The sequence below is a fragment of the Balaenoptera ricei genome, chromosome 15 (genome assembly GCF_028023285.1).
Source record: "Balaenoptera ricei isolate mBalRic1 chromosome 15, mBalRic1.hap2, whole genome shotgun sequence".
NCBI lineage: Eukaryota > Metazoa > Chordata > Mammalia > Artiodactyla > Balaenopteridae > Balaenoptera > Balaenoptera ricei.
Window position 1 is genome coordinate 50058188 of NC_082653.1, and position 27293 is coordinate 50085480.

At 42.3% G+C, this 27293-nt stretch overlaps 1 protein-coding gene across 2 annotated transcripts in view; it reads right to left on the reverse strand.

Annotated features, from left to right (window-relative positions):
* The window catches only part of PCSK2 (proprotein convertase subtilisin/kexin type 2), a 212884-nt gene that overhangs the window by 164548 nt on the left and 21043 nt on the right, over positions 1-27293 (reverse strand). The window lies entirely within an intron of this gene.

Sequence of the window (27293 nt, forward strand, 5' to 3'; positions counted from 1 at the left end):
TGTAGGTGTACAAATCTAGATTTCAAAAAGACCAACTCCACCACCCATTTTGCCTTTCAACCTAAATACTGATTAATCCAACCAGCTTACAATATCAAGCAAAGGTGAGAGGTAATAGCACTGCATAAATTTATCTTCAAAATGGTAAGGAATTTTATCACTATTGATTCAGCATTGCCTGGACTCTGCTGAGGTTCCCCTTTTGAGGGAAATGAAACGTCTCCTTCTAGGCACCAGGTGTTTTGTAGCAACATCTGCATCCTTATTTCCTTCTATGATCCAATAGCACAGCCCAAGAACCCAGCTTTTCATTTCCCATAGCCTTTTAGGATAGCTTCGTGCAGTCTTTTAGAATTGCCAACTCTCATTCGATTTAGAGCGAAGCCGGGCGTATCAGCTTGCTAGGACAGCTGTAAAAAAGTACCACGGATTGGGTGGCTTAATAACAGAAATTTATTTCCCTGCAGTTTTGGAGGCCAAAAGTCTGAGGTCAAGGTGTCGGCAGGGTTGGTTTCTTCTGAGATCTCTCTCCTTGGCTTGTAGACGGCTGTCTTCTCCCTGTGTCTTCTACATAGTCTTATGTCTGTGTGTGTCTGTGTCCTGATCTTCTCCATTTGTAAGGACACTAGTCATGTGGGATTAGGGCCCATCCCGATGACCTCATTTTAGCTTAATTAGATCTTTAAAGACCCTATCTCTAAATGGAGTTATATTGTGATATACTGGGGGTTAGGACAGCTACATGAGAGTTTTGGCAGGACACAGTTTAGCCTGTAACGCCGGCATCTTGTTGTTGGAGAGACCCACCACTGCTGCCTCTCCTGGGCTCTCTCATTTCTCTCTGCACCCTTGGACTCGTACCTGCCCTTGCCTTGTTGCCCTGGTGTGGCTCCCTGTCGAATCCACCCTCCCCTGGGCCAGACCATTTTGCAAAGTCCTTGTTATTCCTCTTTTTGAAGGGCTTTCCTGGATTTCCGCCGCCTTTGGGAGCATTCTCATATGTCTGAGGGTAACAGGGTACCTGCCGAGGTGGAGGTTAGCTGGAGACCCCGTTAAAGGACCTCCTTGTAACGGTGCTGATGTCACCTTCCACAAGAAGGGCTCGCCTAAGAGCAGAGCTGTCTGTCCCAGGAAGGGCCTCGTGGAGGGCTCCTGCTTGGCCAGGTGGAATAGGTCAGGAGGAGGGAAGGGCAGGTGGAGCCACATGATCCAGAATGCAGAGCCAGCCTGGGGGCGGGGCAAGGTCATTTTACTTAAGGAAGGCAGGGCATTATAGGAGAGAAGGAAAAACCATCCAAATCCCAGATTCCAGGTCAGGTGGTTAAGAATCCGCCTGCCAATGCAGGGGACACGGGTTCGAGCCCTGGTCCAGGAAGATCCCACATGCCGCAGAGCAGCTAAGCCCATGAGTCACAACTACCAAAGCCTGGGCACCTAGAGCCTGTGCTCCGCAACAAGAGAAGCCACCACAATGAGAAGCCCGCGCACCGCAACAAAGACCCAATGCAGCCAAAAAAATTAATTAATTAATTAAAAAATAAATAAATAAAAACATTCTGGACATGAAGACCCTTGAAATGTCCCCCTTGCCCCCCTTTTTGCTGTGGTTTACGCTCCAGTTCATCACCTTCTCTCTGCAGCCCTCCCCTACACCCCTGCACATCAGTTGCTATTTGATTTGGTGGCCTTGCCCATTGGACTGTGTGATGGTTTTAATTTTATGTGTCAACTTGACTACATTATGGTGCGTGGATATTTGGTCAAACACCAGTCTAGATGTTGCTGTGAGGGTATTTTTTAGATGTGATTAACATGTAAATCAATAGACTCTGAGTAAAGCAGATCACTCTCCATAATGTGGGTGGGCCTCGTCCAATCAGTTGAAGGCTTTAAGAGCAAAGACCGAGGTCCCCTGAGGAAGCGGGGATTCTGCCTCCAGGATGCCTTCAGAATCAAGACTGCACCACCAACTCTTGTTGGAATTTCCAGCCTGCCACCCTGCCCTGAAGATTTAGGACTTTTGAGTCCTCCCCATCACATGAGCCAATCCCTGAAGATAAATCTCTGTCTCTTTACATATGCATCCTGTTGGTTCTGTTTCTCTGGAGAACCCTGACAGATACAGACTGCGAACACAACCCCCTCCAGCAGGGCGGGGACAAAGGCTGAGGGTGTTGGGAAGTGAGGCCAGGACCCGTCTGCAATCCATGAAGCAAAGCAGGTGGGCTTAGAGACATTGCAAACTCATGGAATTCTTGACAAAACCAGGATTTATATGTAAACATCTACCAAAATATGGCGGAAGGGTAATAGTCAATGCATTGCAGCAATTGCTACATTTTTCTCCCTTCATATGCATCTTAGTAGGTTTTTGTGTGTTTTTTTTTTTTTAAGCTTAAACTCCTGAACGGTATTTAGTACATTTCTTATAAAGCATCTGACACATTCTAGGTGTTAAAGAAAAGGTTAATTTCCTTTCAAAAACATTCTGTGCAGAGCTTGCTCTTCTAGTGCAAGGAGGCTGCACCTAATTTCCCCATTTATCTTCAACACTCTTCCTCCTGCCTTTGAAACTCTTTCATTTAACATTAGCATTTGATTAACCTTTTATTCAAGAGGCATCTGGGTTTTGTTATACACTATTATGCTGATTCTGGCCTGTTTTTATTTCAGATAATTTTCGAGTAGCCTCATGAGCCAGGTAGTAACGTCTTCTTTTACTGCCAGTTTTTGGCAGTGGGCTCCAGGAAGAGTAGTTTCCTCATTATGTGGAGAAAACAGGAACAACGGAGTGGAGATTTTATTTGCAGGACAGTCTTGGCCATCTTTACCTTATATGTATGCATTTTCTGCAGGCTTTGAAAGTTATATTTTCTATCAATTAAAATTCATATAAAATACAATTTAACTGAACATACCAACGATAAACCTGCAGTTACTGTCCTATGGGAATACTTGCAGCAGTTCCCGTGGGTTCTGGTATAGTCAGATTGTTTTTCAAGTGTCCTCTGAGGCCACAGTGCTGAGCCACAGGTGGGCCTGTGATGTGCTCGGGCCTGGACGATGTAGACTATGGCCTGACTTCTAGATCTGGAGGAAGGAGAATTCCACTCCTGATTCTTTAACTGTAATGATGGGTCATGGTTGCCAGGGACAGAAGAGACCCAGGATGTGTGCAAAGCTTCGGTCTGAAGGTTACTCATCTCATGGGGCCACTCTATCCACCCTTGTCCAAAGGAGGAGCTCAGAACACAGCCTCCTCAAGAATTCGGGGCAATTGAGAGATTTACAATTTGTGTGAGCCCGCTCTCTCGCACAAGGAAATGACAGGGAAAATGCAGCGGATGTAATTCCTGGAAGGAAGAGCCAAATGGCCATGGTGGCAAGTAGGAAATGCCTCAGGGAAACCTGAGAAATGCTTCATGGATAGGGTGAAAGGCACTGCCAATAATAGCATGCCGAACCTTACAGTTAGCCAAACACGAGGGGGAGTCCCAGGAGATTCGGTCAGTCCTGTTAGCTAAGAAGTAGTCAGAGGCCAAGACTGATACCAATGAAGACGTGGATGTTATTCTCACTCTTTGACTTGTTAGCTCCATAAACCTCAGTGTCTCTGTCTAGTGGGAACAATGTCCCCAAAGTGGGGACAATGATACCTTCTGGATCATCTCACACATCCTCCATCGGAGAGGATGGAGAGCTCTGTAAACTCCCAACCCCACTGAGATGCTGAGGAGGGTGGGGGTGGAGGTAATACAATGGGATGCCCAAGAAAGGCAGGGTTACATGGGTGCTATATAGATGCCTGCCAAAGATCTAAATATCAACCGAGACTACCAGTGGAGTCATACACATTGGAGATGGCGATGTGGGTTCCAGCCGTGGAACGAGCAGTGGTCAACTGGGTCATCTCAGGAAAGTCAGAACACTTCTACGAGGCTCATTTTGTTCATCTGTGCCATAAAGAGAGGCTTGAGTAGCAGTGAAGTAGATAAGTGATTTCTCTGCCTGTTGATCCTGGTCTGGGTGTGGCTGCAAATTCAATTTGGAGGGTGGGTTTAGCAACTTGAAATCTAATTGTCCTCTGCCTCTTTCCTTAGCGTGACAAGACAGCTATTAGTTCTTCATCACAAGAAACTGAAGCCTTAAGCACCTGTCAAAATTGCTTACCCTTGAAATCATACAGCGATCATACTCTGGCCTGATAGAGAAATAGAAATCAGGCCTGATCTAGCATCTAGATACCTCATGTGAGGAAATCAGCCTCAGCATCCCTTCTTTTGGTCCAGCAGGGATTGTGCTCATTGAATTGGCCAGTTTCTTCTGGAGATTCCAAGGCCGTTTCTGTGTGTAACCATCATGATGGGAGCGGGGTGGCAAAATGAAATCCAAATAAGATCTCAGCTTATCATGCAAATACTAGACATTACTCCGCACCTCCTTGAAACCTCCTTAAGGATTCACTCAGCCTAAGCTCCCCTATCTGTGAATACCTTTTTTCATTATAGGTCTTTCTTCAGAGTTGAGTCTTCAATTGTTCTCTAGTCTCTTTATCTATGTATCTATCTATGTATCTATGTATCTATGTATGTATCTATCTATCTATCCACCCCTCCATCCATCTATCTATTGTAGCACCTTTTCCTTTCCTGTTTGACTGTAGCATCTTGAGGGAAGGGGTCATCTTCCCGTCCAGGTGCTCAGTGGGGAAGGACCCACAGAAGATGCTATTGGCAAGTGGTTGACCAGTTAACTGGGAATGATGGGGTCTAAGCTGCCACACTTAGGTCTGACTCCCTAAAGGGGTTCCCAGTTCTAACCATCCTTCACACAAGACCATGAGCAGTGAAGAAAAATTTCCCCTAAGAACAGGGAGAAACAAGTAACCTGAGATCTGCATAATCTTCAAATCATGGTAGCTTATCTACAAGACTCACAAACTCATTTTCTCCAGCCTGTGTGATAAATAGCAAAAAAGACAAAAGGTCTTACTTCATTAAAAAGAAAAGCCTGGCATAACACTTTTTTCACAGCATGTATGCCCTTTCCAAGGAAATATTTCCATTAATGAGTCTCCTTTGCTCGTCCGTTCGTTATTAGACACTTCTTAGGAAAAAAACAACTTTCCTTTAATTAATGTGGCGTTCTTTAGGCCTCCTTTGGAGATTTTCTTTTTATCCTGAGCTACATAAAAAAGATGAGGACGAGGTATTATATTGGCATGAGCTTATCTGCATTTGATACAACAATGGGGCGCTTCCCTCTTTCTTTCCCTGAGTAAGCTTGCCATGGCTTACAGATTATATTTGGGTCAAAAGCAAGCACAGCCAAGGAAAGACATGGATGTTCCATATTTAAAGTTACACAGGAATCAGCACAAATAGCACACTGAGAGCCACCCCCCCTTCAATTCCTTAAATATTACAGGGTGATAGATGATACAGAGATAGACAGATATTTTTAAAATCCTTAACTGCATTGGAAAATAAGAAAGGGTTCCCTTGGTAGCATATGCCATAAGAAATTTCTGAAAGATGAATCCAGAGTAATAGAGAATTATAGGGCAGGAGAGTGCTGTTGTGGGTTGTGCACATGGTACTGGGAAGCTCAAAGTTTGAGAATGGATATAAGGATAGGGCGGTATCCAAGGGCAAGAGTCAAGTGGCTTATTGGGCATCAGAGTAACAATAGCCAAGTAGGATCCCAGAGAATTCCCCACAATTCCCAGAGAAAGCCTCCGTCCACAGGCAGGAACAGTGTGCCTGGGAGTCAGGTGAGAGAGGCAGGGCAACATCCAAGGTGCAGAGACATTCTCATTCCTATAGGAAAAGGTACTTAAATATCCTGCTTGGCTAACAGATACAGCATGCATTGGGATTCACAGCAACCAACAGGGAGCAACCAATATAAAGATGACTATCCAAGATAAGAAGCCATTCCACCCATGTTAAGTGGGCAGATTAATTAGAATAAAGAGAAACATTGCATAGGGCCACTTACATGCCCGGACCAACCACCCTGGCTGGTAGGATAACTGGGTGGGAGGTCTCTGAGACATTCTCAGCATCACCATGGGAACCCAGGTATAGCAAAGGCTGGAACTAGTTGTATAAAGCACCCAAGTCTGGGATCCTGACCTTACTAAGGTTTTCCCCCAAGGGGACAGGAGCACCTGACTTCAAAGTTCATTGGCTTTTCTTCTGACCTCCACTCTTCATCAGGGTCAGGGGAAGTGTCCAGATAAGAAGGGAGTTCCAGGGGGGCTGAAACTAGGTGAGGGCCCATTGTAGGTATGGGAGACATCTGATTCCACTGCGCAGTTAGAAGGATAAAGAGGTTGCCTCCAAAGTCTGTGCAGCAGATGGGTAGTCAACATGAGTGGTAAATCAACTGAGAGGGAGGATCACATGGCCAGTTTGACCCAAATAGAGAGGCTTGATGGTGAACTTCACCAGGGCCACTTCACATTCAGCTAAAATGGTTTCAAAAAGGACATAAAGGAAGTCTTCAGGGAAAAGAGGGAGAAGGCAAAGATGGCAGAATATCAGATTCGGCTCCATGCTGTGTTTACATCACTTGCTAGGCCTGCTGAGCAAGTAAAAGTGCAGTGTGTAGAGTGGAATAATCCAGTGAGGTTACTGAAAAGCAAATGAGAACAATTGATTTTTGCAGGAGACGTAGGGTCCCCAAACTGTTGACTTGGAAGTTTATCATTTGCTACGCTTTACTTGCAAATATACCTATTTGGACTCTAGAAAGTCTCACGGGACATGCAGAATGGCAATTAATTATTTAGGTTACTTTTGACCTTAAACACCTGGCACTAGGTATACCTCATTACCACTTCTTGAAGGGAGGAGTAAATGGAGAATCTTCTATTTGTCTTAGATAGATCTGATAGGTGCTGGACTATTTTCCTAACCAAAGAATTCTGGAACAAAGCCACCTACTTATTATATATGTCCCACAACACTTAGGCGTAGGTCCTCTGTGACTTTCATAACTCATTACTCTGTTCCATTGCATGCGATGCCAGGGTATACTGGATGCGGCATCCAGTCTGATGGTCAGCATTAATAGGTGACCACTGATGCTGGGGACATCAGAGATCAAGTGTCTCAACAGCTGGGAGGTGAGTCCATCGCACAGTGGGATAAAATTAAATGCAGACAAGGCGTAATTAGTTAGGCCACCAGTGAACTTCCTCTGGGTGACTCTGAGGACGAGAGGAAGGCTCTGCCACACTTTCTGAAACACAAAGGGCCCAGGTCCAAATTCTGTGGGATGAAGCCTAACCCTCAGTCCAGGGTCAAAACACAACTTTGGCCCATCAATTCCATTTCTGGTGACTACCTGAAAGAGGCAATTGCACACGTGCTCAATTGCTCAATCACACATGTGTTCACTACATGTAACATGTAGTAACAAGTTTGAAACAAATTAAACAAAGAAGGAAACCCTGTCATATGCTACAATGTGGGTGAATCTTGAGGACATTATTCTAAGTGAAATAAGCCAGTTACAGAAGGACAAATGCTGCATGAGTCCACTCATATGAGGTTATCTAAGGTAGCCAAACTCATAGAAGCAGAAAGTAGGACAGTAGTTGTCAGGGGCTTGGGGAGGGGGAAAGGGAGAGTTCCTGTTCAATGAGTATAGAGTTTAAGTCACACAAGACGAGAAAGTTATAGAGATCTGCTTTCAGTTAACAACACTGTACTGCACGCTTAAACATTTGATAATAGGGTAGACTTCATGTTATGGGTTATTTACTGCAGACAAAAAAATGTCATTGATTTAACTGAACTGGGAAGCTGGAACCTAAGTGTACGCTGAGGGAGAAGCTAACAAGGTGCAGCTGACTCAGACCACGCCATCCCAGAAACACTCAAAAATCAGAGGCACCAGCCACATCAAAGGCAAGGAGAGGTGTTAAAAATCTGTATGGAGAACAATTAGGGTTTCTATTTTGGAAAATGAACCAGAAAGTTTCAGTATTGGAAATAACAAACACATAAAGAGCTGGGAATAGGTGTTATATTAAAAGTGGGGATTAACTGAAATGGTCTCACCACTGCACCATGATATTCCCTTCTCATGATTAGATCCCAGAATGCAAGCAGCCAGACTTTGCTCTTCAGGCTGGATGTGGGTGTATTCCTCTTTGGAAAACTGACATGATCAAGAGATAGGACCTAGAGTTATTTGGGGGTACTCCCCCCAAAAGGCTGTGTCTCCATTCAGGCACACAGAGGTTCAAATCAATTTTTTAAAATGAATGGACAGCTAAGGATAATCAGGCATTTGAGAAAATACTCTAAAATAAAAGTTTAAGCAAATAAATACTAACTAAAACCATAAAATAGTGAACTCAGAGGAAAGAGAAAATGCAGGGAGTAGAACAAAAGTTTAAAAGAACTAGGAGTTCTATGTGGCAGAAACCTACATGGAAGTGTGCATTACAAGCATTTTCTGAAACTTTAAAAATTAAAAACCCAATATATAGGAATATTTTAAAGAAAGTCATTCTCAGTTGGGTTAATCCATTCTATATAGTGAAAATCCTAGACTTGTGACACATGTATAGCAAGAAGTATATAACAGTGTATTCTTTTAAATCTTTTTACGTTAACCTATGCATTAAGTGCCATAGAGGTTATTAATAAATACTTTGGTGGAAAACAAAAATAAATAAAAATAAAAGAACTAGGAGGAAAACTCTGCAGAGAATAGAAGTCGCATCAATGAAACAAGAGCATGATGCTATACAAAAGGAACAAGAAAGAGCTCTTGCTGTTAAAAAAGTCTGTATATATACACACACACAACATATATATGGATATATGGACACATATAAATCTTCTCAAAAAGTAGAACAAAAAGACAAAGAATATGGAAATAAAACAAGGAAAAATAATATAACTATAAGATTTATCCTATAATTTGCCCAACAACAAACTGATAGTTCTCCAGAAAAGAGAGAGCAGAGAAAGAAGTTATCAAAATAATAAAAATAATAATAGTACAAAATATCAATAATAATCATCTCACAGCATCCCACTCCATCCCATGTCCATCCCTTAGTCATTTGGTTATCAAATTGACTGTCAAGGTGTCTTGGTGCTTGTGTTCAAGTAACTTTTGTTTTATTGAATAATGGCCCCAAATCACAAGAGTAGCGATGCTGTGTTGGCAATTCGAATACGCCAAAGAGAAGACATACAGTGCTTTCTTTAAGTAAAAAGGTGAAAGTTTTGTACTTAATAAGGAAAGAAAAAAAATCATATGCTGATGTTGCTAAGATCTACAGTAAGGATGAATCTTCTATCTGTGAAACTGTGAAGAAGAAAAAAGAAATTTGTGCTACTTTTGCCGTGGCACCTCCAACTGTAAAGGTTATGGCCACGGTGAGTGATAAGTGCTTCGTTAAGACAGAAACGGCATTAAATTTGTACAATAAGATCTTTTGAGTGAGATAGAAAAGAGAGACCATGTTCACATAAATTTTATTAAAGTCTATTGTTATAATTGTTCCATTTTATTTTTAGCTATTGTTAGTCTCTTACTGTGCCTAATTAATAAATTAAACTTTATCATAGGTATGTATGTGTAGGAAAAAATATAGTATATATAGGATTCAGTACCATCTGTGGTTTCAGGCATCCACTAAGGGTCTTGGGACATATTCCCCAGGTATAACGGGGGACTACTGTATTCAAAAGCTGGAAGAAATATAAATGTGTGTGTGTGTGTGTCTTGCATTTGAAGAAGTAAAATTCTCACCCTCCATAGAAGATAGCCAATAGACTATATCTGAGATGAAATAGCACATTTCAGCATACACATATTATTTTAAAATGTGGACTTAACACAAGGAACAGCTAAAGCATTGACGGATAATGCCTCTGAGGGACTGGGACTTGGTAGAGGTGGGGCAAAAGATTGCCATCATTAACGTTAAGCCTTGCATTTAATTTTTAAAACTGTATTATTTTGGCAAAATTACAGTGAAAATAAAATCACCTGCTCAACTAAATGTGATGTGTTCATGACATAGGTGTAAACTTGTTAAAGGACTGCAGTGAATAAACGTGCTAAAACAGGTAATTTTCAGAAATCCGTATCAGTCACTTTGTAATTATACACCGCAGAGTAAAATATCGCTAGTCACAGCTATCATCTTCTGATCACTTACCTTAGTATCATCTCATGATATGTTCACCCCAACCCTCGAGATAGGTGCTATTAATACTGACCACACTTCACAGATGAGACTATGAGAAGCTAAATAACTTATGTAAATTTATGCAGTTGGAGAATGAAGTGGTGGACATGCAATTAAAACCTGAATCTACCAAAGCTCCTAAACTTGACCACAAGTCTACACTCCAGACAGACTAGGAGGTTACAGGAATTCAGAGAGCGGCGAGAGCTCTGGACTCACCCTCTTTTTCCAGACCGAGCAACCCAGCAGATGGCAAGTTTCCTTGTACTTCAAAGAAAATTTAAATCCAATGTAATTTGCTATTTGGTAAGGCACAGGTTTGCATTTTAAAAAATAATTTTGAGGTTCTTTTAAACTCACTTCCTACATGTTTTTCATCAGGTTATTTTTAGATTTTTCAGCATGAATTTTTTTAAATTAATTAATTATTTTTGGCCGTGTTGGGTCTTCGTTTCTGCGAGGGCTTTCTCCAGTTGCGGCGAGCGGGGGCCACTCTTCATCGCGGTGCGCGGGCCTCTCACTATCGCGGCCTCCCTTGTTGCGGAGCACAGGCTCCAGATGCGCAGGCTCAGTAGTTGTGGCTCACGGGCCCAGTTGCTCCGTGGCATGTGGGATCCTCCCAGACCAGGGCTCGAACCTGTGTCCCCTGCATTGGCAGGCAGACTCTCAACCACTGCGCCACCAGGGAAGCCCAAGCCAAGTGGTTTTGTGTAACCCACACAGACGATAAGTGACAGGCCTGTGATTAGAACTCACAACTCCTGATTCTGCCTCCACCACTCTTCCCACCACCGTGCAGCTCTTCACGTGGCTCCTCACGGGGCACCCACTGGTCTCTCTGCCCTGAAAGGGCCATTTTGCTTCTGTCTCACGCCAAAGTTCATGCTTTGGAGAAACCCACCTCTATTAGATCTTTTGCAAATTCATTAATTTCTTAAACTTGAACAAACCTAAACAAGGAATGGACTCTTATAAGGAAAACCATTTTTCCTTGGCTTCCCCATCTTGGCAGGTTATTTAAAATATACACGAAATAAAATTTGGTAGCAACTCCTCATGCTTATACCTCCCGTATACCTATGAAACTAACACAAGTTTACAAGTAAAATATCAACAGCATAATATCCAAAGAAATATCATTGACAAAAAGACCCTGCGGATATGCTACAGACCACTGAGGGGCAGTGTCTCAGGGATCAGCCTGTCTGTCCATTGTAATAGGCTCCACGCCTGACTCAGTCCTCCACAATTCATCCCCAGCTGAATGGTGGGAAAATTATCTATTGCTGTACAATCAACTACTCCAAAAGTGAGTGCCTTGTATCAACTCTTTTATCTGGCTCAAGATTTTGTGGGTCAGAAGTTCAGAGGAGACACAGCTGGGTGGTTTGTCTCCAGGTAGAAGCAGACAGAGTGGCTGCCGAGGCTGAAGGGACCACTTCCAGGATGATTCTTCATTCCCACGTCTGTATCTGCGTGCACTTTAGCATCCCTCTCTCCTCGTGGCATACCAGCCTTTCCATCTGGCTTGGCCGTCTAATAGCACGGTGTTCTCAGGGTAGTCACACTTCCTGCATGGCGGTTGGGTTCCAAGAGGCCAGAGTAGAAGCTACCAGGTCAGGTAAGGGCCATATCAAGAACTGGCATAGCATCACTCCTACCACATTCTACTGCACAAAAAGTCACAAGCCTGCTCAGATTCACGGGATGGAGAAATAGACTCTAGCTATTGATAGAGAAGGGCCAGGTCACATTGCAGAAGAGCACACGTGATGAGAGATGTTGTTCTAGACATCTTAGCAAAATGCAAGGTCCCCAGTTTGGCACAAATGCCCCATCCGTTCTCACTAGCCAGAGACTGCATGGTAGTAATTGCTGCCGATATAATTATAAACGTGAGTGCCAAGCTTATAGGAAAGTCTCAGTCCCAAGGAGTCACCCATAAAGTTAGAACATGCTTTTATTCATATTTTTATTATGGTCCTGAATAAAAAATACACCGTACAGGGGACTTCTACTGTTCCCCATGTCTAGTTTTTCTCTCCTTCTTGAGCACATAGGAGCGCTCCACTTCTCGGCTTCTTCACGCTGACTCAGGCGTGGTGTCTCTTTCTGGCCCACGGGTGATGAGGAGAAGTGATATGTGTCCTTTTCAAGATGAAGCATTTCATCATGCTTCCTCTTCCCCTTTCTCTTCCGGTGCCCTGGGAGCCATGTTAGGGTGGTGGCACCTCAAGATGCTGGAACCTTCAATAGCATCAGTTACTGAAAGATTATGTTAATCAGGGCCCCCAGGGACACGTGCTGGTCATGCAGCACGAGTGCACGGTAAACATTTGTACGTCAAACCATTGGGACGTGGGGGCAACATAATCTAGCTTGTCTTAACTAATATTTGTATTATTCACAACATGCTGGTAGAAAATGCAAGGACCCCAACATAATACAGTTTGACGAACACTGATTTAATTCACACTACAATTTTTCATGGAGTAGAGGCGGGCAAGGAGAATAGTGGAGAATTAAGTGGGAGAAAATGCAAAAGAAGTAGATGACACCATCCCCTTTTCTGCTCTGGCAAAAGTTATAATGTATTTGTGAAACAACTATGTACTTTCAAAGATGAAGTCACCCTTATAGTTTTGAAATCTTAGGCATTTATTTGTAGACGTTTGCACTTTCATTGTGATTCCATGATAGAGATGAAAAATTAAGGCAATTTATTTCAGACATTTGGACTTTCATTGTTATTTAATGATACAGATGGTAAAAGAGAGGCAATTAGTGAAGGTTAAGTGACTTGCCCATGTCACATGAATAAGTGGTAGAGGAATTTTTTGGAGTGCTCTGATAGAAGTCAAATGATAGGTTATATTTTAGCCATGGAGAATATGATCCTGAGCTGAATTAGTCTATTTCTGAGATGTCTTCACTTACTCATTAAAAAGGAATCACTGTATTAAGTTTTAGAAAAATCTGATTTGGTCCACACATGAGTGCCACCTGGTACTCTCATGATTAGCGTTGATGATTACTCATTGATTTTGGTTTTTTGATTAAAAATTTTCATGATTAAACAACCATTTGCAGATGTGTGGACAAATTATCAAGTGAATTCAAATTACCTCTAAAGACAAGATTGAAAACTGATTGGTCTGGTGATTTTGGTCATGTGAATAGCTGAATTAGACTGCTCCATGGGAAACGAACTGATTGCTCAGAGAGCAGTGTACACAAACAAATCAACTAGATTCAGAGTGATGCAGTTAAGCTATATAAACCCAGCCTCCAAATAGCCTCCCTGGTGAGACACTGTTTTTCATTTAACCTGAATGCTGTTTTGGGGGCTTTGGGTACTTCATAATTTCCTTTCAATATGAGGTCAGTGTGAGATACTCCTTAGCGTCTACAGTAATAGATTTATATCATCCCGGACAAAGGGTTTTGAGCTTTGTCATTTTTTCTGTTCTATTCAACCTTTTTATTAAGAACTGGTTGAGGATATTGATGTTGATCAAAATCAGAGATGACAGGGAGGAGACTGAATCAGGATCCAACAAAACCTTGACAGGTCATAATGAACTCTGATAAGATGAAACATTCAAAAATTAAACCTAAGTCCTTGCTTTAGGACCAATATCCCAATCTTCCAAGGACGGATTGATTTGCAGCATATTTGAGCAGAAACTAGAAGTTCTGGCTAGTTGTAGGGTCGGTATTCGTCAAAATAAGATCCGTGACCTCTAAAGAAGGATAAAGTGATCCTATGGTATGTTCATAGAAGAACAGCTTTCAAAATATGGGAAATAAGATTCCAGTGCTACTCTGACATCATCAGAAGGTAGCTGGATTGTCTGTTTAGTTCTCAGACAATGTTCAGAGAGGTGTGATGAGGAAGGCCAGGAAATAAGACCAAATTCAATGAAAACATCTGAAACAACCAGGAATGTTTACTCTGAAGAAGGTCCAGGGCCATGGTAACTATCTTCAAATGTTTGGAGCTTTCTCGCATGGAGGAGGAAATGATTTAGCCCCAGAGAGCAGAGCCTGGATTGTGTCCCAATGCTTTGGGGTTGCCTTAAGGAAGAACTTTTATGCGGACCACCTTTGCAAACTGTGAGGTCGGGGGCTTGTCATAGAGGTGACTTGCCCGATGCCAAGTCATCTTGTTTTGGGAGGTTGAAGAGGACAGATCACAAAATGGAGTCCCATGGACAAATCTGTTCTGCTGACAGATTTTCTTCAGTTTTTTCACGTGTCAAGAATTTTTTATTTAGTCACTAATACTTTTAAGAAGCACAAAGATTTTGCACAAAGGTTGGCATTTTCTGATTTTCTTGAAAAACTGGGATATCTGGCAACCATGGACCTCCATTTTTGTGAGGTGACAATCATCTGAGGAAGAGGTTCTGCTTCCTCCTTTTGATAGGGTTGTAACTCTGGTTTTCCACAGTCCCCTCCACTCCCTATTGTATTCCCACCTAGAGGCAGAAGAAAATGTGATCATTTGTCCTCTTGCTTGAGTTACTGCTTTGCTTACACCCAACCCACCTCAACTTACGGTAACTTATTTGCCCAGCTTCTCTAGGCGTTCTGTTTGTGATCCTGATCTGACACACTGATTGACTGGGTTGGAGAATAGAACTTAATTAGAAATCACTGGTTTTCAAACTTAATTTTTTTAGTTGAAATACCTCTGCTCCATCACACCCAGCTTGCCAAATGAAATCTTACACCAAATCCCAATTCATAAAACAGGATAGAGAACCTATTATCTTTGAGGTGGATGAAAAACCTCCACCTCATCATCTAGCATTTCCCTTGAGGCAAGAAGTGGAATTTTAGGGCTCTGATGAACTAGTTTGAACAACACACAACGTGAAATTTTCTTGTAAAAGATGAGGATACTAACATAAATGATAGTTCTTCCAAACACTTTAGAGTATTGGTTTAAAGAAAATCCCCATTTCTCAGATGAAAGTAAAGACATGCAAAGGAAGGATCACAAACTAGTGGGAAATCTGGGTTTTAGTTCTGGCTTTCACGTCAACCAGTTGGAGGAACTTCAGAGTTGCCCCTGGAATCTCAGATATCAACACCTGAAGGGACATTTCAGAGCTTAACTAGTCTACACTCTTTACTGTATTGACAAGGAAACTGAAGACTGGGGGATAAAACGGTTTGTCAAGGAAATGTGGCTAGTTGGTATCAGAGCTAGTGTTACAACCCAAAAGCAACCTCAAGCTGCATGCCCTCCTTCACGCTCCTTTTCTCCCTCGTAGGCAATTATTTGAGTCTGTTTCCACACAATAGATTTGAACCACTTTGGTTTTCTTCTGCTCTCTGGGAGGGCTTTCTCCTGTCATTTCTCTGAGGTGTCCTTACAAACTGACATCCATTAAGCAATTCTTTACATGGGGCGGGCTGCTCTTCCTTTTCAAGGGGAATGGAAAATAGAAAATTGTTTTGTCTTACCTGTTTTCTCTCAGGCAGTTAGTTCTTTATTGCTAAATGGGACATACTTGCCATAGAGAAGATGGAAAACACAATATTTTTGGTACAGATAATGGGAAACCAATTAGATAAACTCCAGCAATTGGATTGTTATTCAGACCTGAATCTCTTTGTCTCGCGGCTTTTTACTCTTTTCCAGACCTGGCTTCAGTCATTTCCTCTCCTCAACCCAAAAGGGTTTGAAACTACCTGAAATGGTAAGAATTCAATTCCTCTCATTTTCTAAATTCCCTTGACTTAGATTTAAGAGCACGAAGCTTGTTTATGGATGAAGATGTGATCACAAACATGTCAATGGACATCATAAAAGGAAAATGGCTAAACCAATTTAAAAATAGCCGAAGAGGGTTTTAGAGTGTTTTTTAAAAACTTTCTGAGGCTTATCCAACTCCAAACATAACTTTGTCTCATGAAACATGATCTTAGCCAGATAGACATACTTATTTTAACCATTTGTTCATGTCATCGTTAAGGAACACCGATAGCCTCCTTCAGCTAAGCGTTGAATACAATTCACTTTGGAGCAGTGGTTTAAGGAGTGAGGAATTACTTTCTAGAAAGATATTGAATCTTAATGGGGAATTATTTTAAGAACTCTATCTTTCTGAAATCCATGAAAATGTGATCAAGGTTGAATCAACACAGCTTGGATTTTTGTATTTCTTAATTGCAGATTAAGGTTCTTACCTTCGGGTCTACAGTCAAACTTGATCTGTCTCACAGCTTTTATAGTTCCTTAAAATTAAAAAGAAATGCCCAACTCAGATTTTCCTCTTGCCACGTCAAACAGAGGCTGTTTCCCGGTAACTTCACCCAGCAGCTCACAGAACTGGGTCTTGGCTCTGAGATATTGCCTAGTTGGGCTTGAGGTTTTAGAAGCTTGGTTCTTATGCATTCTGAGTCAAATGTGACACCATCCAGCCCAGATACAGCAGTGTCTGGTTGAGATAAAATTCATGCCACCATTTTTATTTCATAATCTCATGTTTGCACCATGAAGTTCAATACGCTTTCAGAAAAAATAGATTAGAGATGGAAAAACTGAAGCAGCACATTCCATTGACATCTCTAAGTGGCTCATAAGAAATAATTATAGGGACGGCCAAGATACTCTGGTAAAATGTGAACAAGGTAGGGCACATTGACTAGATTAGTCTTTGCTTGACCTCTGATCCTCTTCCTCTATTATTTTTCCCTTCTCTATCTCCTCCGCTGGTCCCCAGTCATCTCCCAGGCTTCTACATTCTAGAATGCCCTAGGGTTCTGTCCCACACAGCTTGTCTTCTCTAGTTACACTCATTTCTTAGATAATCTCAACTAGTCTCATGGCACTGAATGCTATCAATGTATGGGCGACTCCCATTTTATGTCTCCAGCTCCAAACTCTATCCTAAATTTTAATATCCCTTCGCTTATTTTACTTCTTGACTTGGATGCTCAATGCAACCCTCACTTGCTTAAAACTACTCACTTGATTCCCTACCCATTCCCAGTCAACCTGCTTCTCCCCGAATCTGTCCATCTACATAAATGCTACCTCCACGTGCTAATAACTCAGGCCAATAGCTCTAGAGTTACCTTTGCCTGCTCTCTTTCTCTCCCATTCCTTATCTAATCTGTCAACAAAAGAATCAGTAAATTTGAAGTCTCTACTTTCACAAAATATTCCTAAATATTGTTTCTCACCACCTCGACCAGCTTCTACCCTGGTCTAAGCCATCATCCTTTCTCCATCATCCTTTCAGAAAAGTTGTCATCACCTTGCACTGATCTCCCTGATTTCCAGCGTGCGCCCCCATGCCCACCCCATCATCTATAATTCACCCCAAAGTAGAGAAATCCCATCTCATTCGGTCAGTCCAAAGTCCTTACCCTGATCTGTAATGTCTTCTCCGGTCTCGCTTCCTTGCTGACCTCATTTCTTCCCCTGTTCTTCCGGGCTCCCATCTTCCCAGCCTTCCTGGCGTTCTCGCTGTTCACAGAACACATCAAGTGCGCCTTGGACACGAGGCCTTTACCTTTGCTGGTTCCTCTGCTGGGGATGACCTTTCTCCACAACCATATGGAAACCTTCCTTACCTCCTTCAGGTCTATATTTAAATGTCACCTTACCAGAGTAGCCAACCCTGGATGCTTTTTATAAAATAACACCCCTCCCCTGCCACTCCCTCTTCCTCACAATTTTCTCTATTTATCCTCATAACACCTTCACCAGCAGTCATGTAATTGCTTTATTCATCTGGATTTTGTCTCTGTCCTTCATCCCCACTAGTATATAAGCTTCACGGGAGGAATTCTTGGTCTATTTTGTTCCCTGTTGTGTCCCAGTACTTAGAACAGTGCACAGCATGTAGTTGAGCTTAGTAAATACTTGCTGAATAAATAAATGGTTTGCTAGCAAGCAACTAGATAATGGAGTTATATTGTGAGTTTAATGAGCGTACACAAAATGCTTATTTTTAGGTGATATAATAGAGGCATTTTAGATATTTAAAGGCATTTCCTTTGCATCTTGGGGAAGGCTGGGGAAGGAACGAGGTAAGGCAGGTCAGGAGAAATTTGCCTTAAAAACATTGAAGATTTTGGTAGAAAGTCCTAAAAGTTTGCCAGCTCACCATTCGAGGGTCATCATCTTTTTTTTTTTTTAACTTTGGGTTTATTTATTTATTTATGGCTGTGTTGGGTCTTTGTTTCTGTGTGAGGGCTTTCTCTAGTTGCGGCAAGTGGGGGCCGCTCTTCATCACGGTGCGTGGGCCTCTCACTATCACGGCCTCTCTTGTTGCGGAGCACAGGCTCCAGACGCGCAGGCTCAGTAATTGTGGCTCACGGGCCTAGTTGCTCCGCAGCATGTGGGATCCTCCCAGACCAGGGCTCGAACCCGTGTCCCCTGCATTGGCAGGCAGATTCTCAACCACTGCGCCACCAGGGAAGCCCGAGGGTCATCTTGTGAGTTATGAAGACAATACAGAAGCACTTTCTTCTTTCCCTGTTGCTTTCCTCTGCATTAGAGCTTCTTAGAATTCTCCCAAAGACAGTTAAGACTCCCTGGAGATCCCTGGGCTTGCTGGAAGGGTGTCTTCCAGAGTGTCCTTCCTTCTCTTTTGGTACACGTGGCAGCGTGAGCAGGAGTGATCACTTAAAATACACTCACAACAACTAGAAAAAGCCTGGCTTACTCCTTAGCAGATTTGCCTGTGCCTTTCTGAATCCATAGTAAACACTTCTCCCCTGTTCCCCACAAAGAGTTAATTATATCACTGGCAGCAGTTCTTTGAGGCAGGAAGCCAGGCACATCTGCAGCGCCCAGAGGAGATACAGAAAGTCCTCCCTGCTGAATAATAAAACCAGCAGATTAGGGCAGATCAGCTTTTCCCACAGATTAGAGCACCACTGAAGGCATCTCTCCTCTGCTTCCTCCCGCCATACACTTTCCCTTCTCCAGATGCCGTCAAGTCACTCTCAAAATGTGTAACCCATGAAGGTGTACACTTGCTGAGCCAACCTCTTGATGAGGTGTCTAGAAAATGAATTTGGTCACCAGCTGGGATGCCAAGTCAGAAGCCGCTCCACGTGGGTTCTCAGCTTCACCCTTTGGGCTCGAAGTGTGGTCAGGGTTGTGTGCCTACAAATTCATGTTTCCCTCTGAGCTAAATGCAATCCCAGGAGCAGGGCAGTGCGGGGGAGCTGGGCTGCCTGGAGAAAGCTGCTGACCCTAGAGGCATGCCAACTCTTCCAGAAAGACCAAGGCTCAGGGCAGAATTTTGGCCCCCATGGTCTCCAGACCCTGGCGTTACTCTCATGATTATGTGATACATCACATAGTAAAAGGGACTTCATAGTTGTAATTAAGGTGACTAATCTGCTAAGACCAAGAGAGAGAGATTATGCTGGGTTATCTAGGTGGGTCCAACAGAGTCACAGGAGCCTTAAGCAGAAGAGGAAGCAGAGAGATGTGAAGCACAAGAATGATTTGATGTGTGTTGTTGGCTTGAGGATGGAGGGAACCACAAGAGATGAAAACACTGCACACCACATTCTTAGAAACATCTTTTATACACGCAACTCCCCACCTCAGAGTCTGTTTCCAGGAAATCCAAGCTAAGATACCATCTTTGTTTACTTTTTTGTAGAGAAATCACACCGCAGGGATAGAGTTCTGAAGTGGGTAAAGTGCAAACTATGCACGGTCAAAATGAACTTTGAAATTTTCTTAGGAAAGTTAGAAATCAATATACTGTGTCTCAATTCATCACAAATGTGTGGAATTTTCTTCCACAAGGAATCTGGTCCTGTCCTATTGTTCACACAGCAGACAAACACGTTGGCTTGTGCTTAGGAAATATTTTGCTTCAAAAGTATTATCTTTAAACGCTGGAGTCTCTCACCCAGAAAGGTGAACTGCTCCCACTTTGAGTCAGGAGGGAAAGAGGCCGACTGCATTCTCAGATGACTCTACTTATTCACGCCACTTCAGGGCATATCCCAGTTGAGCAGAATCATAAGCAGAAGTGCCCACCTTGCTATTACTTTCCCTCCTTTTTCACTTTTCTATTTATAGCTGAGTTCATTGAATTCACATAAATCACATAAGCCAATGATGTAACTTCATATTTTCCCATTACACTATTTCTGATTTAGAGAATCCAGTTATTATTTAGTGAGAACAAGGTCTTAAAGAATCACAAGTTCGTAAGCAGTATCAATCCTCATTTAGCTTTTAATTATTTATTTATTTATTTATTTATTTATTTATTTATTTATTTTTGGCTGCATTGGGTCTTCGTTGCAGTGTGCAGGTTTCTCATTGTGGTGGCTTCTTTTGTTGCGAAGCACAAGTTCTAGGCGAGAGGGCTTCAGTAGTTGTGGCATGCGGGCTCAGTAGTTGTGGCACGTGGTCTCTAGAGCGCAGGCTCAGTAGTTGTGGTGCACGGGCTTAGTTGTTCCGTGGCATGTGGGATCTTCCCGGACCAGGGCTCATACCCGTGTCCCCTGCATTGGCAGGCGGATTCTTAACAACTGAGCCACCAGAGAAGTCCCTCATTTAGCTTTTTATTTAAATCAGATCTGCTGTTGCAAGGAGTCGTGAGTTTTATTATTTCTTCCCCATCAGTTATGGTCGTGTGACCCCAGAGAAGTCAGTTACCCTCTCTGGGTCTATTTTGTCTGAATTATATTTTAAAGCTTCAAGGCAAAGCGTTGAATCAATGTCTCCTTTGGAATCTTCCTGCTCTACTATTCTCTTTGTGCAGAGGAGGGGGGAAATTAGTTTATAAAATCTAAGTCAGTGACAGAGCAGCACCATGCAGTGTGAGAACCCCTCACAAACCACAGGATGGTCGGTAAGTCATGAGCCTCCCTAAACTCGCATTTCCTCACCCATAAACTGGGGATCTGATACCACTTAATTTGCAGGAGATATCTGAGGTTTAATGAGATGATGCCTGCTAAATCCTTAGCACGGGTTGCATGGTAGGATTTGCAGCAAGAGTTCACCTGCCACTGCCGACAGCTTCTTGCATCAAGCATCTCCATCTGCCACTCTGCTTGGGGACTTTCTCCAGCATCCTGAGGCTTGTTCAGCCTGTGCACAGGGTAGTTCGGAAGTGCCAGGGATTTAACATCCCAGGTCAGCTCAAAAATGAGAGACAGAGCCAGTAGATTACTCATCGGGCAACCGCCTTCCTTGTGGGACAGCTCTGAAGGGCCCCCAGTGGGACTGAGTCTCAGCTGCCTACAATGCAGACCTGCTAAAAATCTCACCCTCTATTTGCTTTCCTCACTTCCCTCCATCATTTTACTCGTTCTCTTGTGCATCTGAGAATCAACCTCCCAAATAAGTGACCCTCTTCTAAGCCCCTGTCTCAGGGTTTGCTTTTTGCGGGAACCCAAACTAAGACAACAGCATTCAACAGACACGAACTAGTCTTACGATTGTTATCAGATTAAACTGAGAGGAAGCCCCAGAGAGATCCCCTCTGGCCTCTTCTTACTCAGTGGTCTGGTTCCTGCAGAAATGTCATGAGCGTAATCTTGCTTTCTCCTCACTTATGTGCAGAGGGTCACTAGCTGGCTGGCTGGGCATTGAGACGGATGAGCCCAAATGCCCTCCTAATGGATTGCGCTGTACAGGTATTCACTTGCATTTGTAGTTCAGTTTTTGTAAAGCAGCTTTCCTCTTGAACCCTGAGACACACATTCTAAAAGCGTGTGCTTGTTGCTTCTGGATTCTTGAGGAGAGGAAATAAGGTAGAGAGAAGCAGGGAGGGAAAACCAGAGGAAAAAGGGAAGAAATGATGCTAAACTTTGCTATGCACTCCTTATGGAGTGAATACCTCTTCAAGGTAGGCAATGTGGTTCCCTTTTTTATGATAGAAAATTGAGCTGTTAACAGAACAGGAAAGGTCCAGGTCACTGAAGGGGTCACATGACAACTGTTGGGAGGTGGGTTTGGGGCTGAGTCGCACCCAATAATTTTTTTTTTAATGTTTCCTGTGCCTCTGTCTCTCCTTCTCTATCTTATTCTGCACTCTCTGGCATCAACATCACTTTATTTCTGTTCCATATGTCCCCAGTTTATTTCTCTGTCTGCAATAGACATGTCAGATGCACCCATGAACCCTTGTTATCCCACGGAGGAGTCTCTCTTGGGAATTCTGGCTAATCTGTGCCTCTAAGGCCCCAAGAGTTAAGGGAATTTCGTTCCACTTTCAAACCCCACCATTGGCCAACTCTATACTTGCACGGCTTTATTCATGGACCGACCATCGAGCTCTTATGATCGTGCATCATGGACCGTCTTTTCCCCGTGAGAATCCCAATTCCAAATAGGTTGTTCCCTTGTCTGACCAAGAGACCTAAATCCAGGTTGGAAAAGATGGTCACCATTGTTGGGCACCCGAACTGCTGTTTTGAGCTTTCCAACTCATGTGCGACTCAGGCACACGTCAACCTCTTTGTTACCTCCATTTCAAGATGGAATAGCATCTGTTGGTCCAACTCATGGTACAAGGAAAGGAGAAGATGAAGAAAAGGCACCCATGAATGCCCTCTGGAATAAAAGCTCTACAGAAATTCAAAATACTATTGTATTTGCTATACGATTTATAATAAACTCACCATGTCTGTGTTTCTAAATAAGTAAAATATAATTAAATCTATCGGCTTTCTTTTTTTCCCTAAAGAAGACATTCAGAAGATAAATTAGGGGATTTCTATACATTTCTTAGAGCAGTATCTCAAAACCTCAAACCTCACTATTTTAGAGTTAAGTATGAAGATAAAAAACAACCTATTAAAAAAAAGAAATGTGGAAACCAGAAACAATTTTTTTAAGGTATAAAAATCAAAACCAACCAAATAAACCAAGCTATTTTTTCTGGGGGGGGTTATAAATTTTTTTTTAAAGGCACTAAAATGATCTAATTTCTATTTTTAGCAGTCCCGCAGGCTGAGACTCTCATGCGTCACTGTGACGTAAGGAGAGGACACGCCCACTGGAGGAAGGTTTGGTCAAAACCAAAACGAAAAGTGAGGGAAGGCATTTTTCTCCACGACATTTTCTATTTGAAAGTAGATTTTCCAGAACATAATTGTGTTTTTTCTTCTCTTCTCCAAATTTTAATCGAAGTACAGTCAGCCCTCCGTATCCGCAGATGTGGAACCCGCGGATATGGAGGGCCAACTTCGCAATGCCATTTACATAAGGGACTTGAGCATCTGCGATTTTGGTATTCGCGGGGGTCCAGGAACCAATTCTCTGTGGAAACTGAGGGACGACTGTGATCAAACAGTTATTTAATATTAATCCAAGGAAAGACACAATACATACAAGTGGATTGTCCTTATCATTACAAATTACTGTGACTGATGTTAGGTATTTGAAAAGACTGGAAGCTAAGAGCTTAGCGATTATGACAAAATTTCACGTAACTTGTGGAGGAAGAACGTAAATGAATTTCTTTGCTTGTTTGAACTGCTGAAGTGCCCAAAGCAATTACAAGCCATTCCCAGCTTCTGTCAACCACCTGAGTTTCAGCTATGATAATGAATCCATTAAAAAATAATATCAATTATTGTATTATTAAGTCCCATGGACAAAGGAAGCCTGATTCACTCATTATTCAGATTTTTACAAACAGATCACACCAGTCATGTCCAGTTAGTTTTAAAGAATAGGCAAAATTCTCTTTTGTTCAGATTGTATCGTTCTATGAGATTTTTGAAGACTATCCAGTGAAACTAACTTTTGTGGGTTTTTGGAGTGCCCTGAAAACTCACAAATATGCTCAGAATAGACCTTTAAAGAACAAAAGTGAATCACTGTGGGATCATGTGCTGACACCTATGGTCATAAGACATGTGAATACACTTGGATGAGGAAGAAGCTAGGAAGATACAGTTCCTGTGTACAGAGCACAGAGGAAACATGAAACGTCCTTTGAGACCGGGGAACTGAGAAAAGGTTTCAGCGGACGGATAGGAGTTTCTGACTCGAAACGGGTGTAAAAATGATCCCAAGGGATAATTGGATGGTCTAGTAGCATTGCTGAGAAAAGGAAATAAACGTTTGTAATTCTTGAATCAAATATAACTTCTCGCAACAAATGACGTTCAGGTTATTTTTTGTTAAATTATCTGGCTTCCATATAACTGGTGGGTGTTATTGAACCATGTGAGTCTTTATGTTTCTGAATGTATTTCATTTCAATGCTCTCTATGTCAGATGAGCAGATATGATTCAACAGGACTGTGAAACAAATGTCTTAAATAAATCTATTCCCCAGCAGCTTTTCAAGTACTTGTAGAACGTATGGGGTTTGATGTGTAGACTGTGGACCATAGTCAGGTTTGACTTTGAGATTTGTTGACGCTGCTCTTAGCTAAAGTTTCACAAATGTCACAGAGGTTTTGAACATGGATTATTTGTTCTTGACCTTGATGCTGAGAAGGAATTTTTGGTTTTATTATTTCATTTCAGCTTTGGATTTATTTATTACATCTTCAAATTATTTTAGCTATCCACACACTTTCCAAACATGTTGTTCTTGCTTCGGTGGTTGCACTGTGACTTCGAATATGATCAGGAACACAGAGTGACTGTGGAAATTAAAAACGGGTTCCTCATGGGATTTTCAGTGACAAGATTTGAAAATGATGAAATGAATTGGTTTCCTTTACCCACAATTAAGAATGTATTTAAAGGAAGCGTTAGAAAGAAGGCTATACTTCTCTTTCCTAGTGGATGCACATTTTAGAATAGCAATGAAAACATGAGATGAACAGTATTATTTCATAGATTAAAACTCTGAAAAAAATCATTAACCATCCATCTATTCGTTTGACAGTCACTTTTTGAGCATCTACTGTGTGCTCAGAACTGCACTATACAGAGATACCCAGAAATAAAAAAGACACCGTTTTTGCTTTTTAGCGTCTAAATGATGTTACATGGCATTATGCTAGTCCTTTTAGCAGAAAGAAATGGAAAGGCAAGAGAATACCTTTAAAACAGTCTGCACCAGAATCTTTTTCTTAGCTATTGCCCTGAATATTGATGAACAAATATAAAGATAATTGAAAGCAGCCCTGTATTGGCCTGGACAAAAAGTCCATGTGATCCCTTTCTAGTCGTTTTCTTCTTTTCCTTAAACATAAAAGTTAGTCGTGAAATGAGGGACAAACATCCTTGAAATTTCTGTTCTGAAGACAAAACAAAACCAAAAGTAAGCTTGGTCCTCTATCTTTTTCTTCTCTATTTGTTGGGTTGATAGGAGATCGTGGTAGTTTCTTTGGCTAAAAAGCTACCTAGGTAGATTGAGCCCTGAGAGTCTACAGAAGCTGAAACCCTCCCGGACTTATGTACATGGCTCCTTGGGCTCTGTATTGTCGTTCACAAGCCAGGGGACAGCTAGTGAGAGAGGCCAGGAAGTAATGCAGAGACAGGGGAAGAAGGAAGCTGGGGCTGCGAGCATGATTAAAGCTGATAAGCCTAGGAGACAACGTGTTTCAGAGGAGGATAAAACAACTTGTTCTTAAGATCTTGATTCATGAAAAGTAACTTGCAATGTCTGTGCAAGAGACAAGAAACCTGTTTGAATGTGCTTGGGTAACCCCACGTTGAGGTATCCTAACTCGACATATCTGCCCTTAGTTTAAGGTCTAGAAACCCACAGGGCTTCCAGAATCCTCATAACACTGCTGTTGTACTGTTCATCATCAATGCTTTTTGTTTAAGAGTAGTCACCCGATTCCTGTCAGCCGATGCCAAAATTAGGTGACCACAAGGACATCCTGCAGGAAAGACTGAGGCCTTAATCTAATGTTTTGGAACAAGGCAGTCATTACTAGCAGGGTTTTTTGTTTTTTGTTTCTTGTTTTTTTTTTCTTTTTGCAAAGAATCATGAGGTCTTATGCTTTATTTCTTTTCCTAAAATGATTTTATTATTCACAGCAGCCCTGACATTTAACCTTGATGAGAAGGCAGATAAAAGCTACGGGAGATTTACAACCTTCAGTTTTGCTACTCTCTTCTCTTGGTCTTTGTGGGCAGGTACATGCATACCCCTACCAGGTAGAGGCAGATGGCTACCGGGACCTTATAATGGGCAATGGAGAATGGATGCTCCTTTCGGTTAAAATAGATACTATTTTGAAGAGAAAGACAAATGATTGGAATCACCAATACATGATTTCCTTCCTTATTATCCATCCCATCTTTTCTTCTCTTTCAGAAACATCACTCCACACTTCAAGAATCAGCATTTCAAAGATCATTTCAAGTAAGTGCAAAAATAAGAAAATCTTAGCCTAATGGGCCTGAGGAGTCTCTCTGAACCCAACAATGGCTTCTTAGTTTCACTGTTCCTTGGTTCTCTTTCCCTATCCAAGCCTTTTAAGCACCACTTTCCTTCTGCCCCAATTTCTTTTATGTGCCTCTCTGAATGATCTCGGGGCAATGTGTTTAATTGTGGAAGAAAAGAAACCAAAGGAACTTTTAAGAATTATATAAATAAAAGTAAAACATTGGCCATAAAGGGTAAGATCATGGGGCAGGTAGGAAGCATAGGGAAAACCAGTGTCACTTGCCCCAGAGTGGTCATTGTCTGCTGGTACCCACTCTGGGTCCACAGGTGAGACAGGCAGCATATCTGTCCAGGGCTTCTCAAGGGCATCCCCAGACACTGAACTGATACAGCCAGGCCAAGGCTGTGATGACAGAAAGGAGAGCTTCTCCCTTAGGTAACGGTGCCAGCTTCTACAACAGACCCTTTACTAATGCTGGGCATGGGCTGACAGCACCGGCAGCTTGGATCTTACTGCAAAAGCAAAGATAAAGGGGCTTCTCAGAGCAGTATTTTCACTCTAGGGAATGCGGGATCCCCTGGGTTGAGGAGATAAAGGAAAATTGCCTGTGGCCTGTCAGTTGGTGATCTGCGGGGAAGTCTGTTTCATCTACGTTCCTAATTAAAGGCCACATTAAACCCAGTCAAATGTTCACATGAAAAGCCCCACAAGAATGATTCCAGATTCCATCAGCTCCAAAGGAGTCTCATGT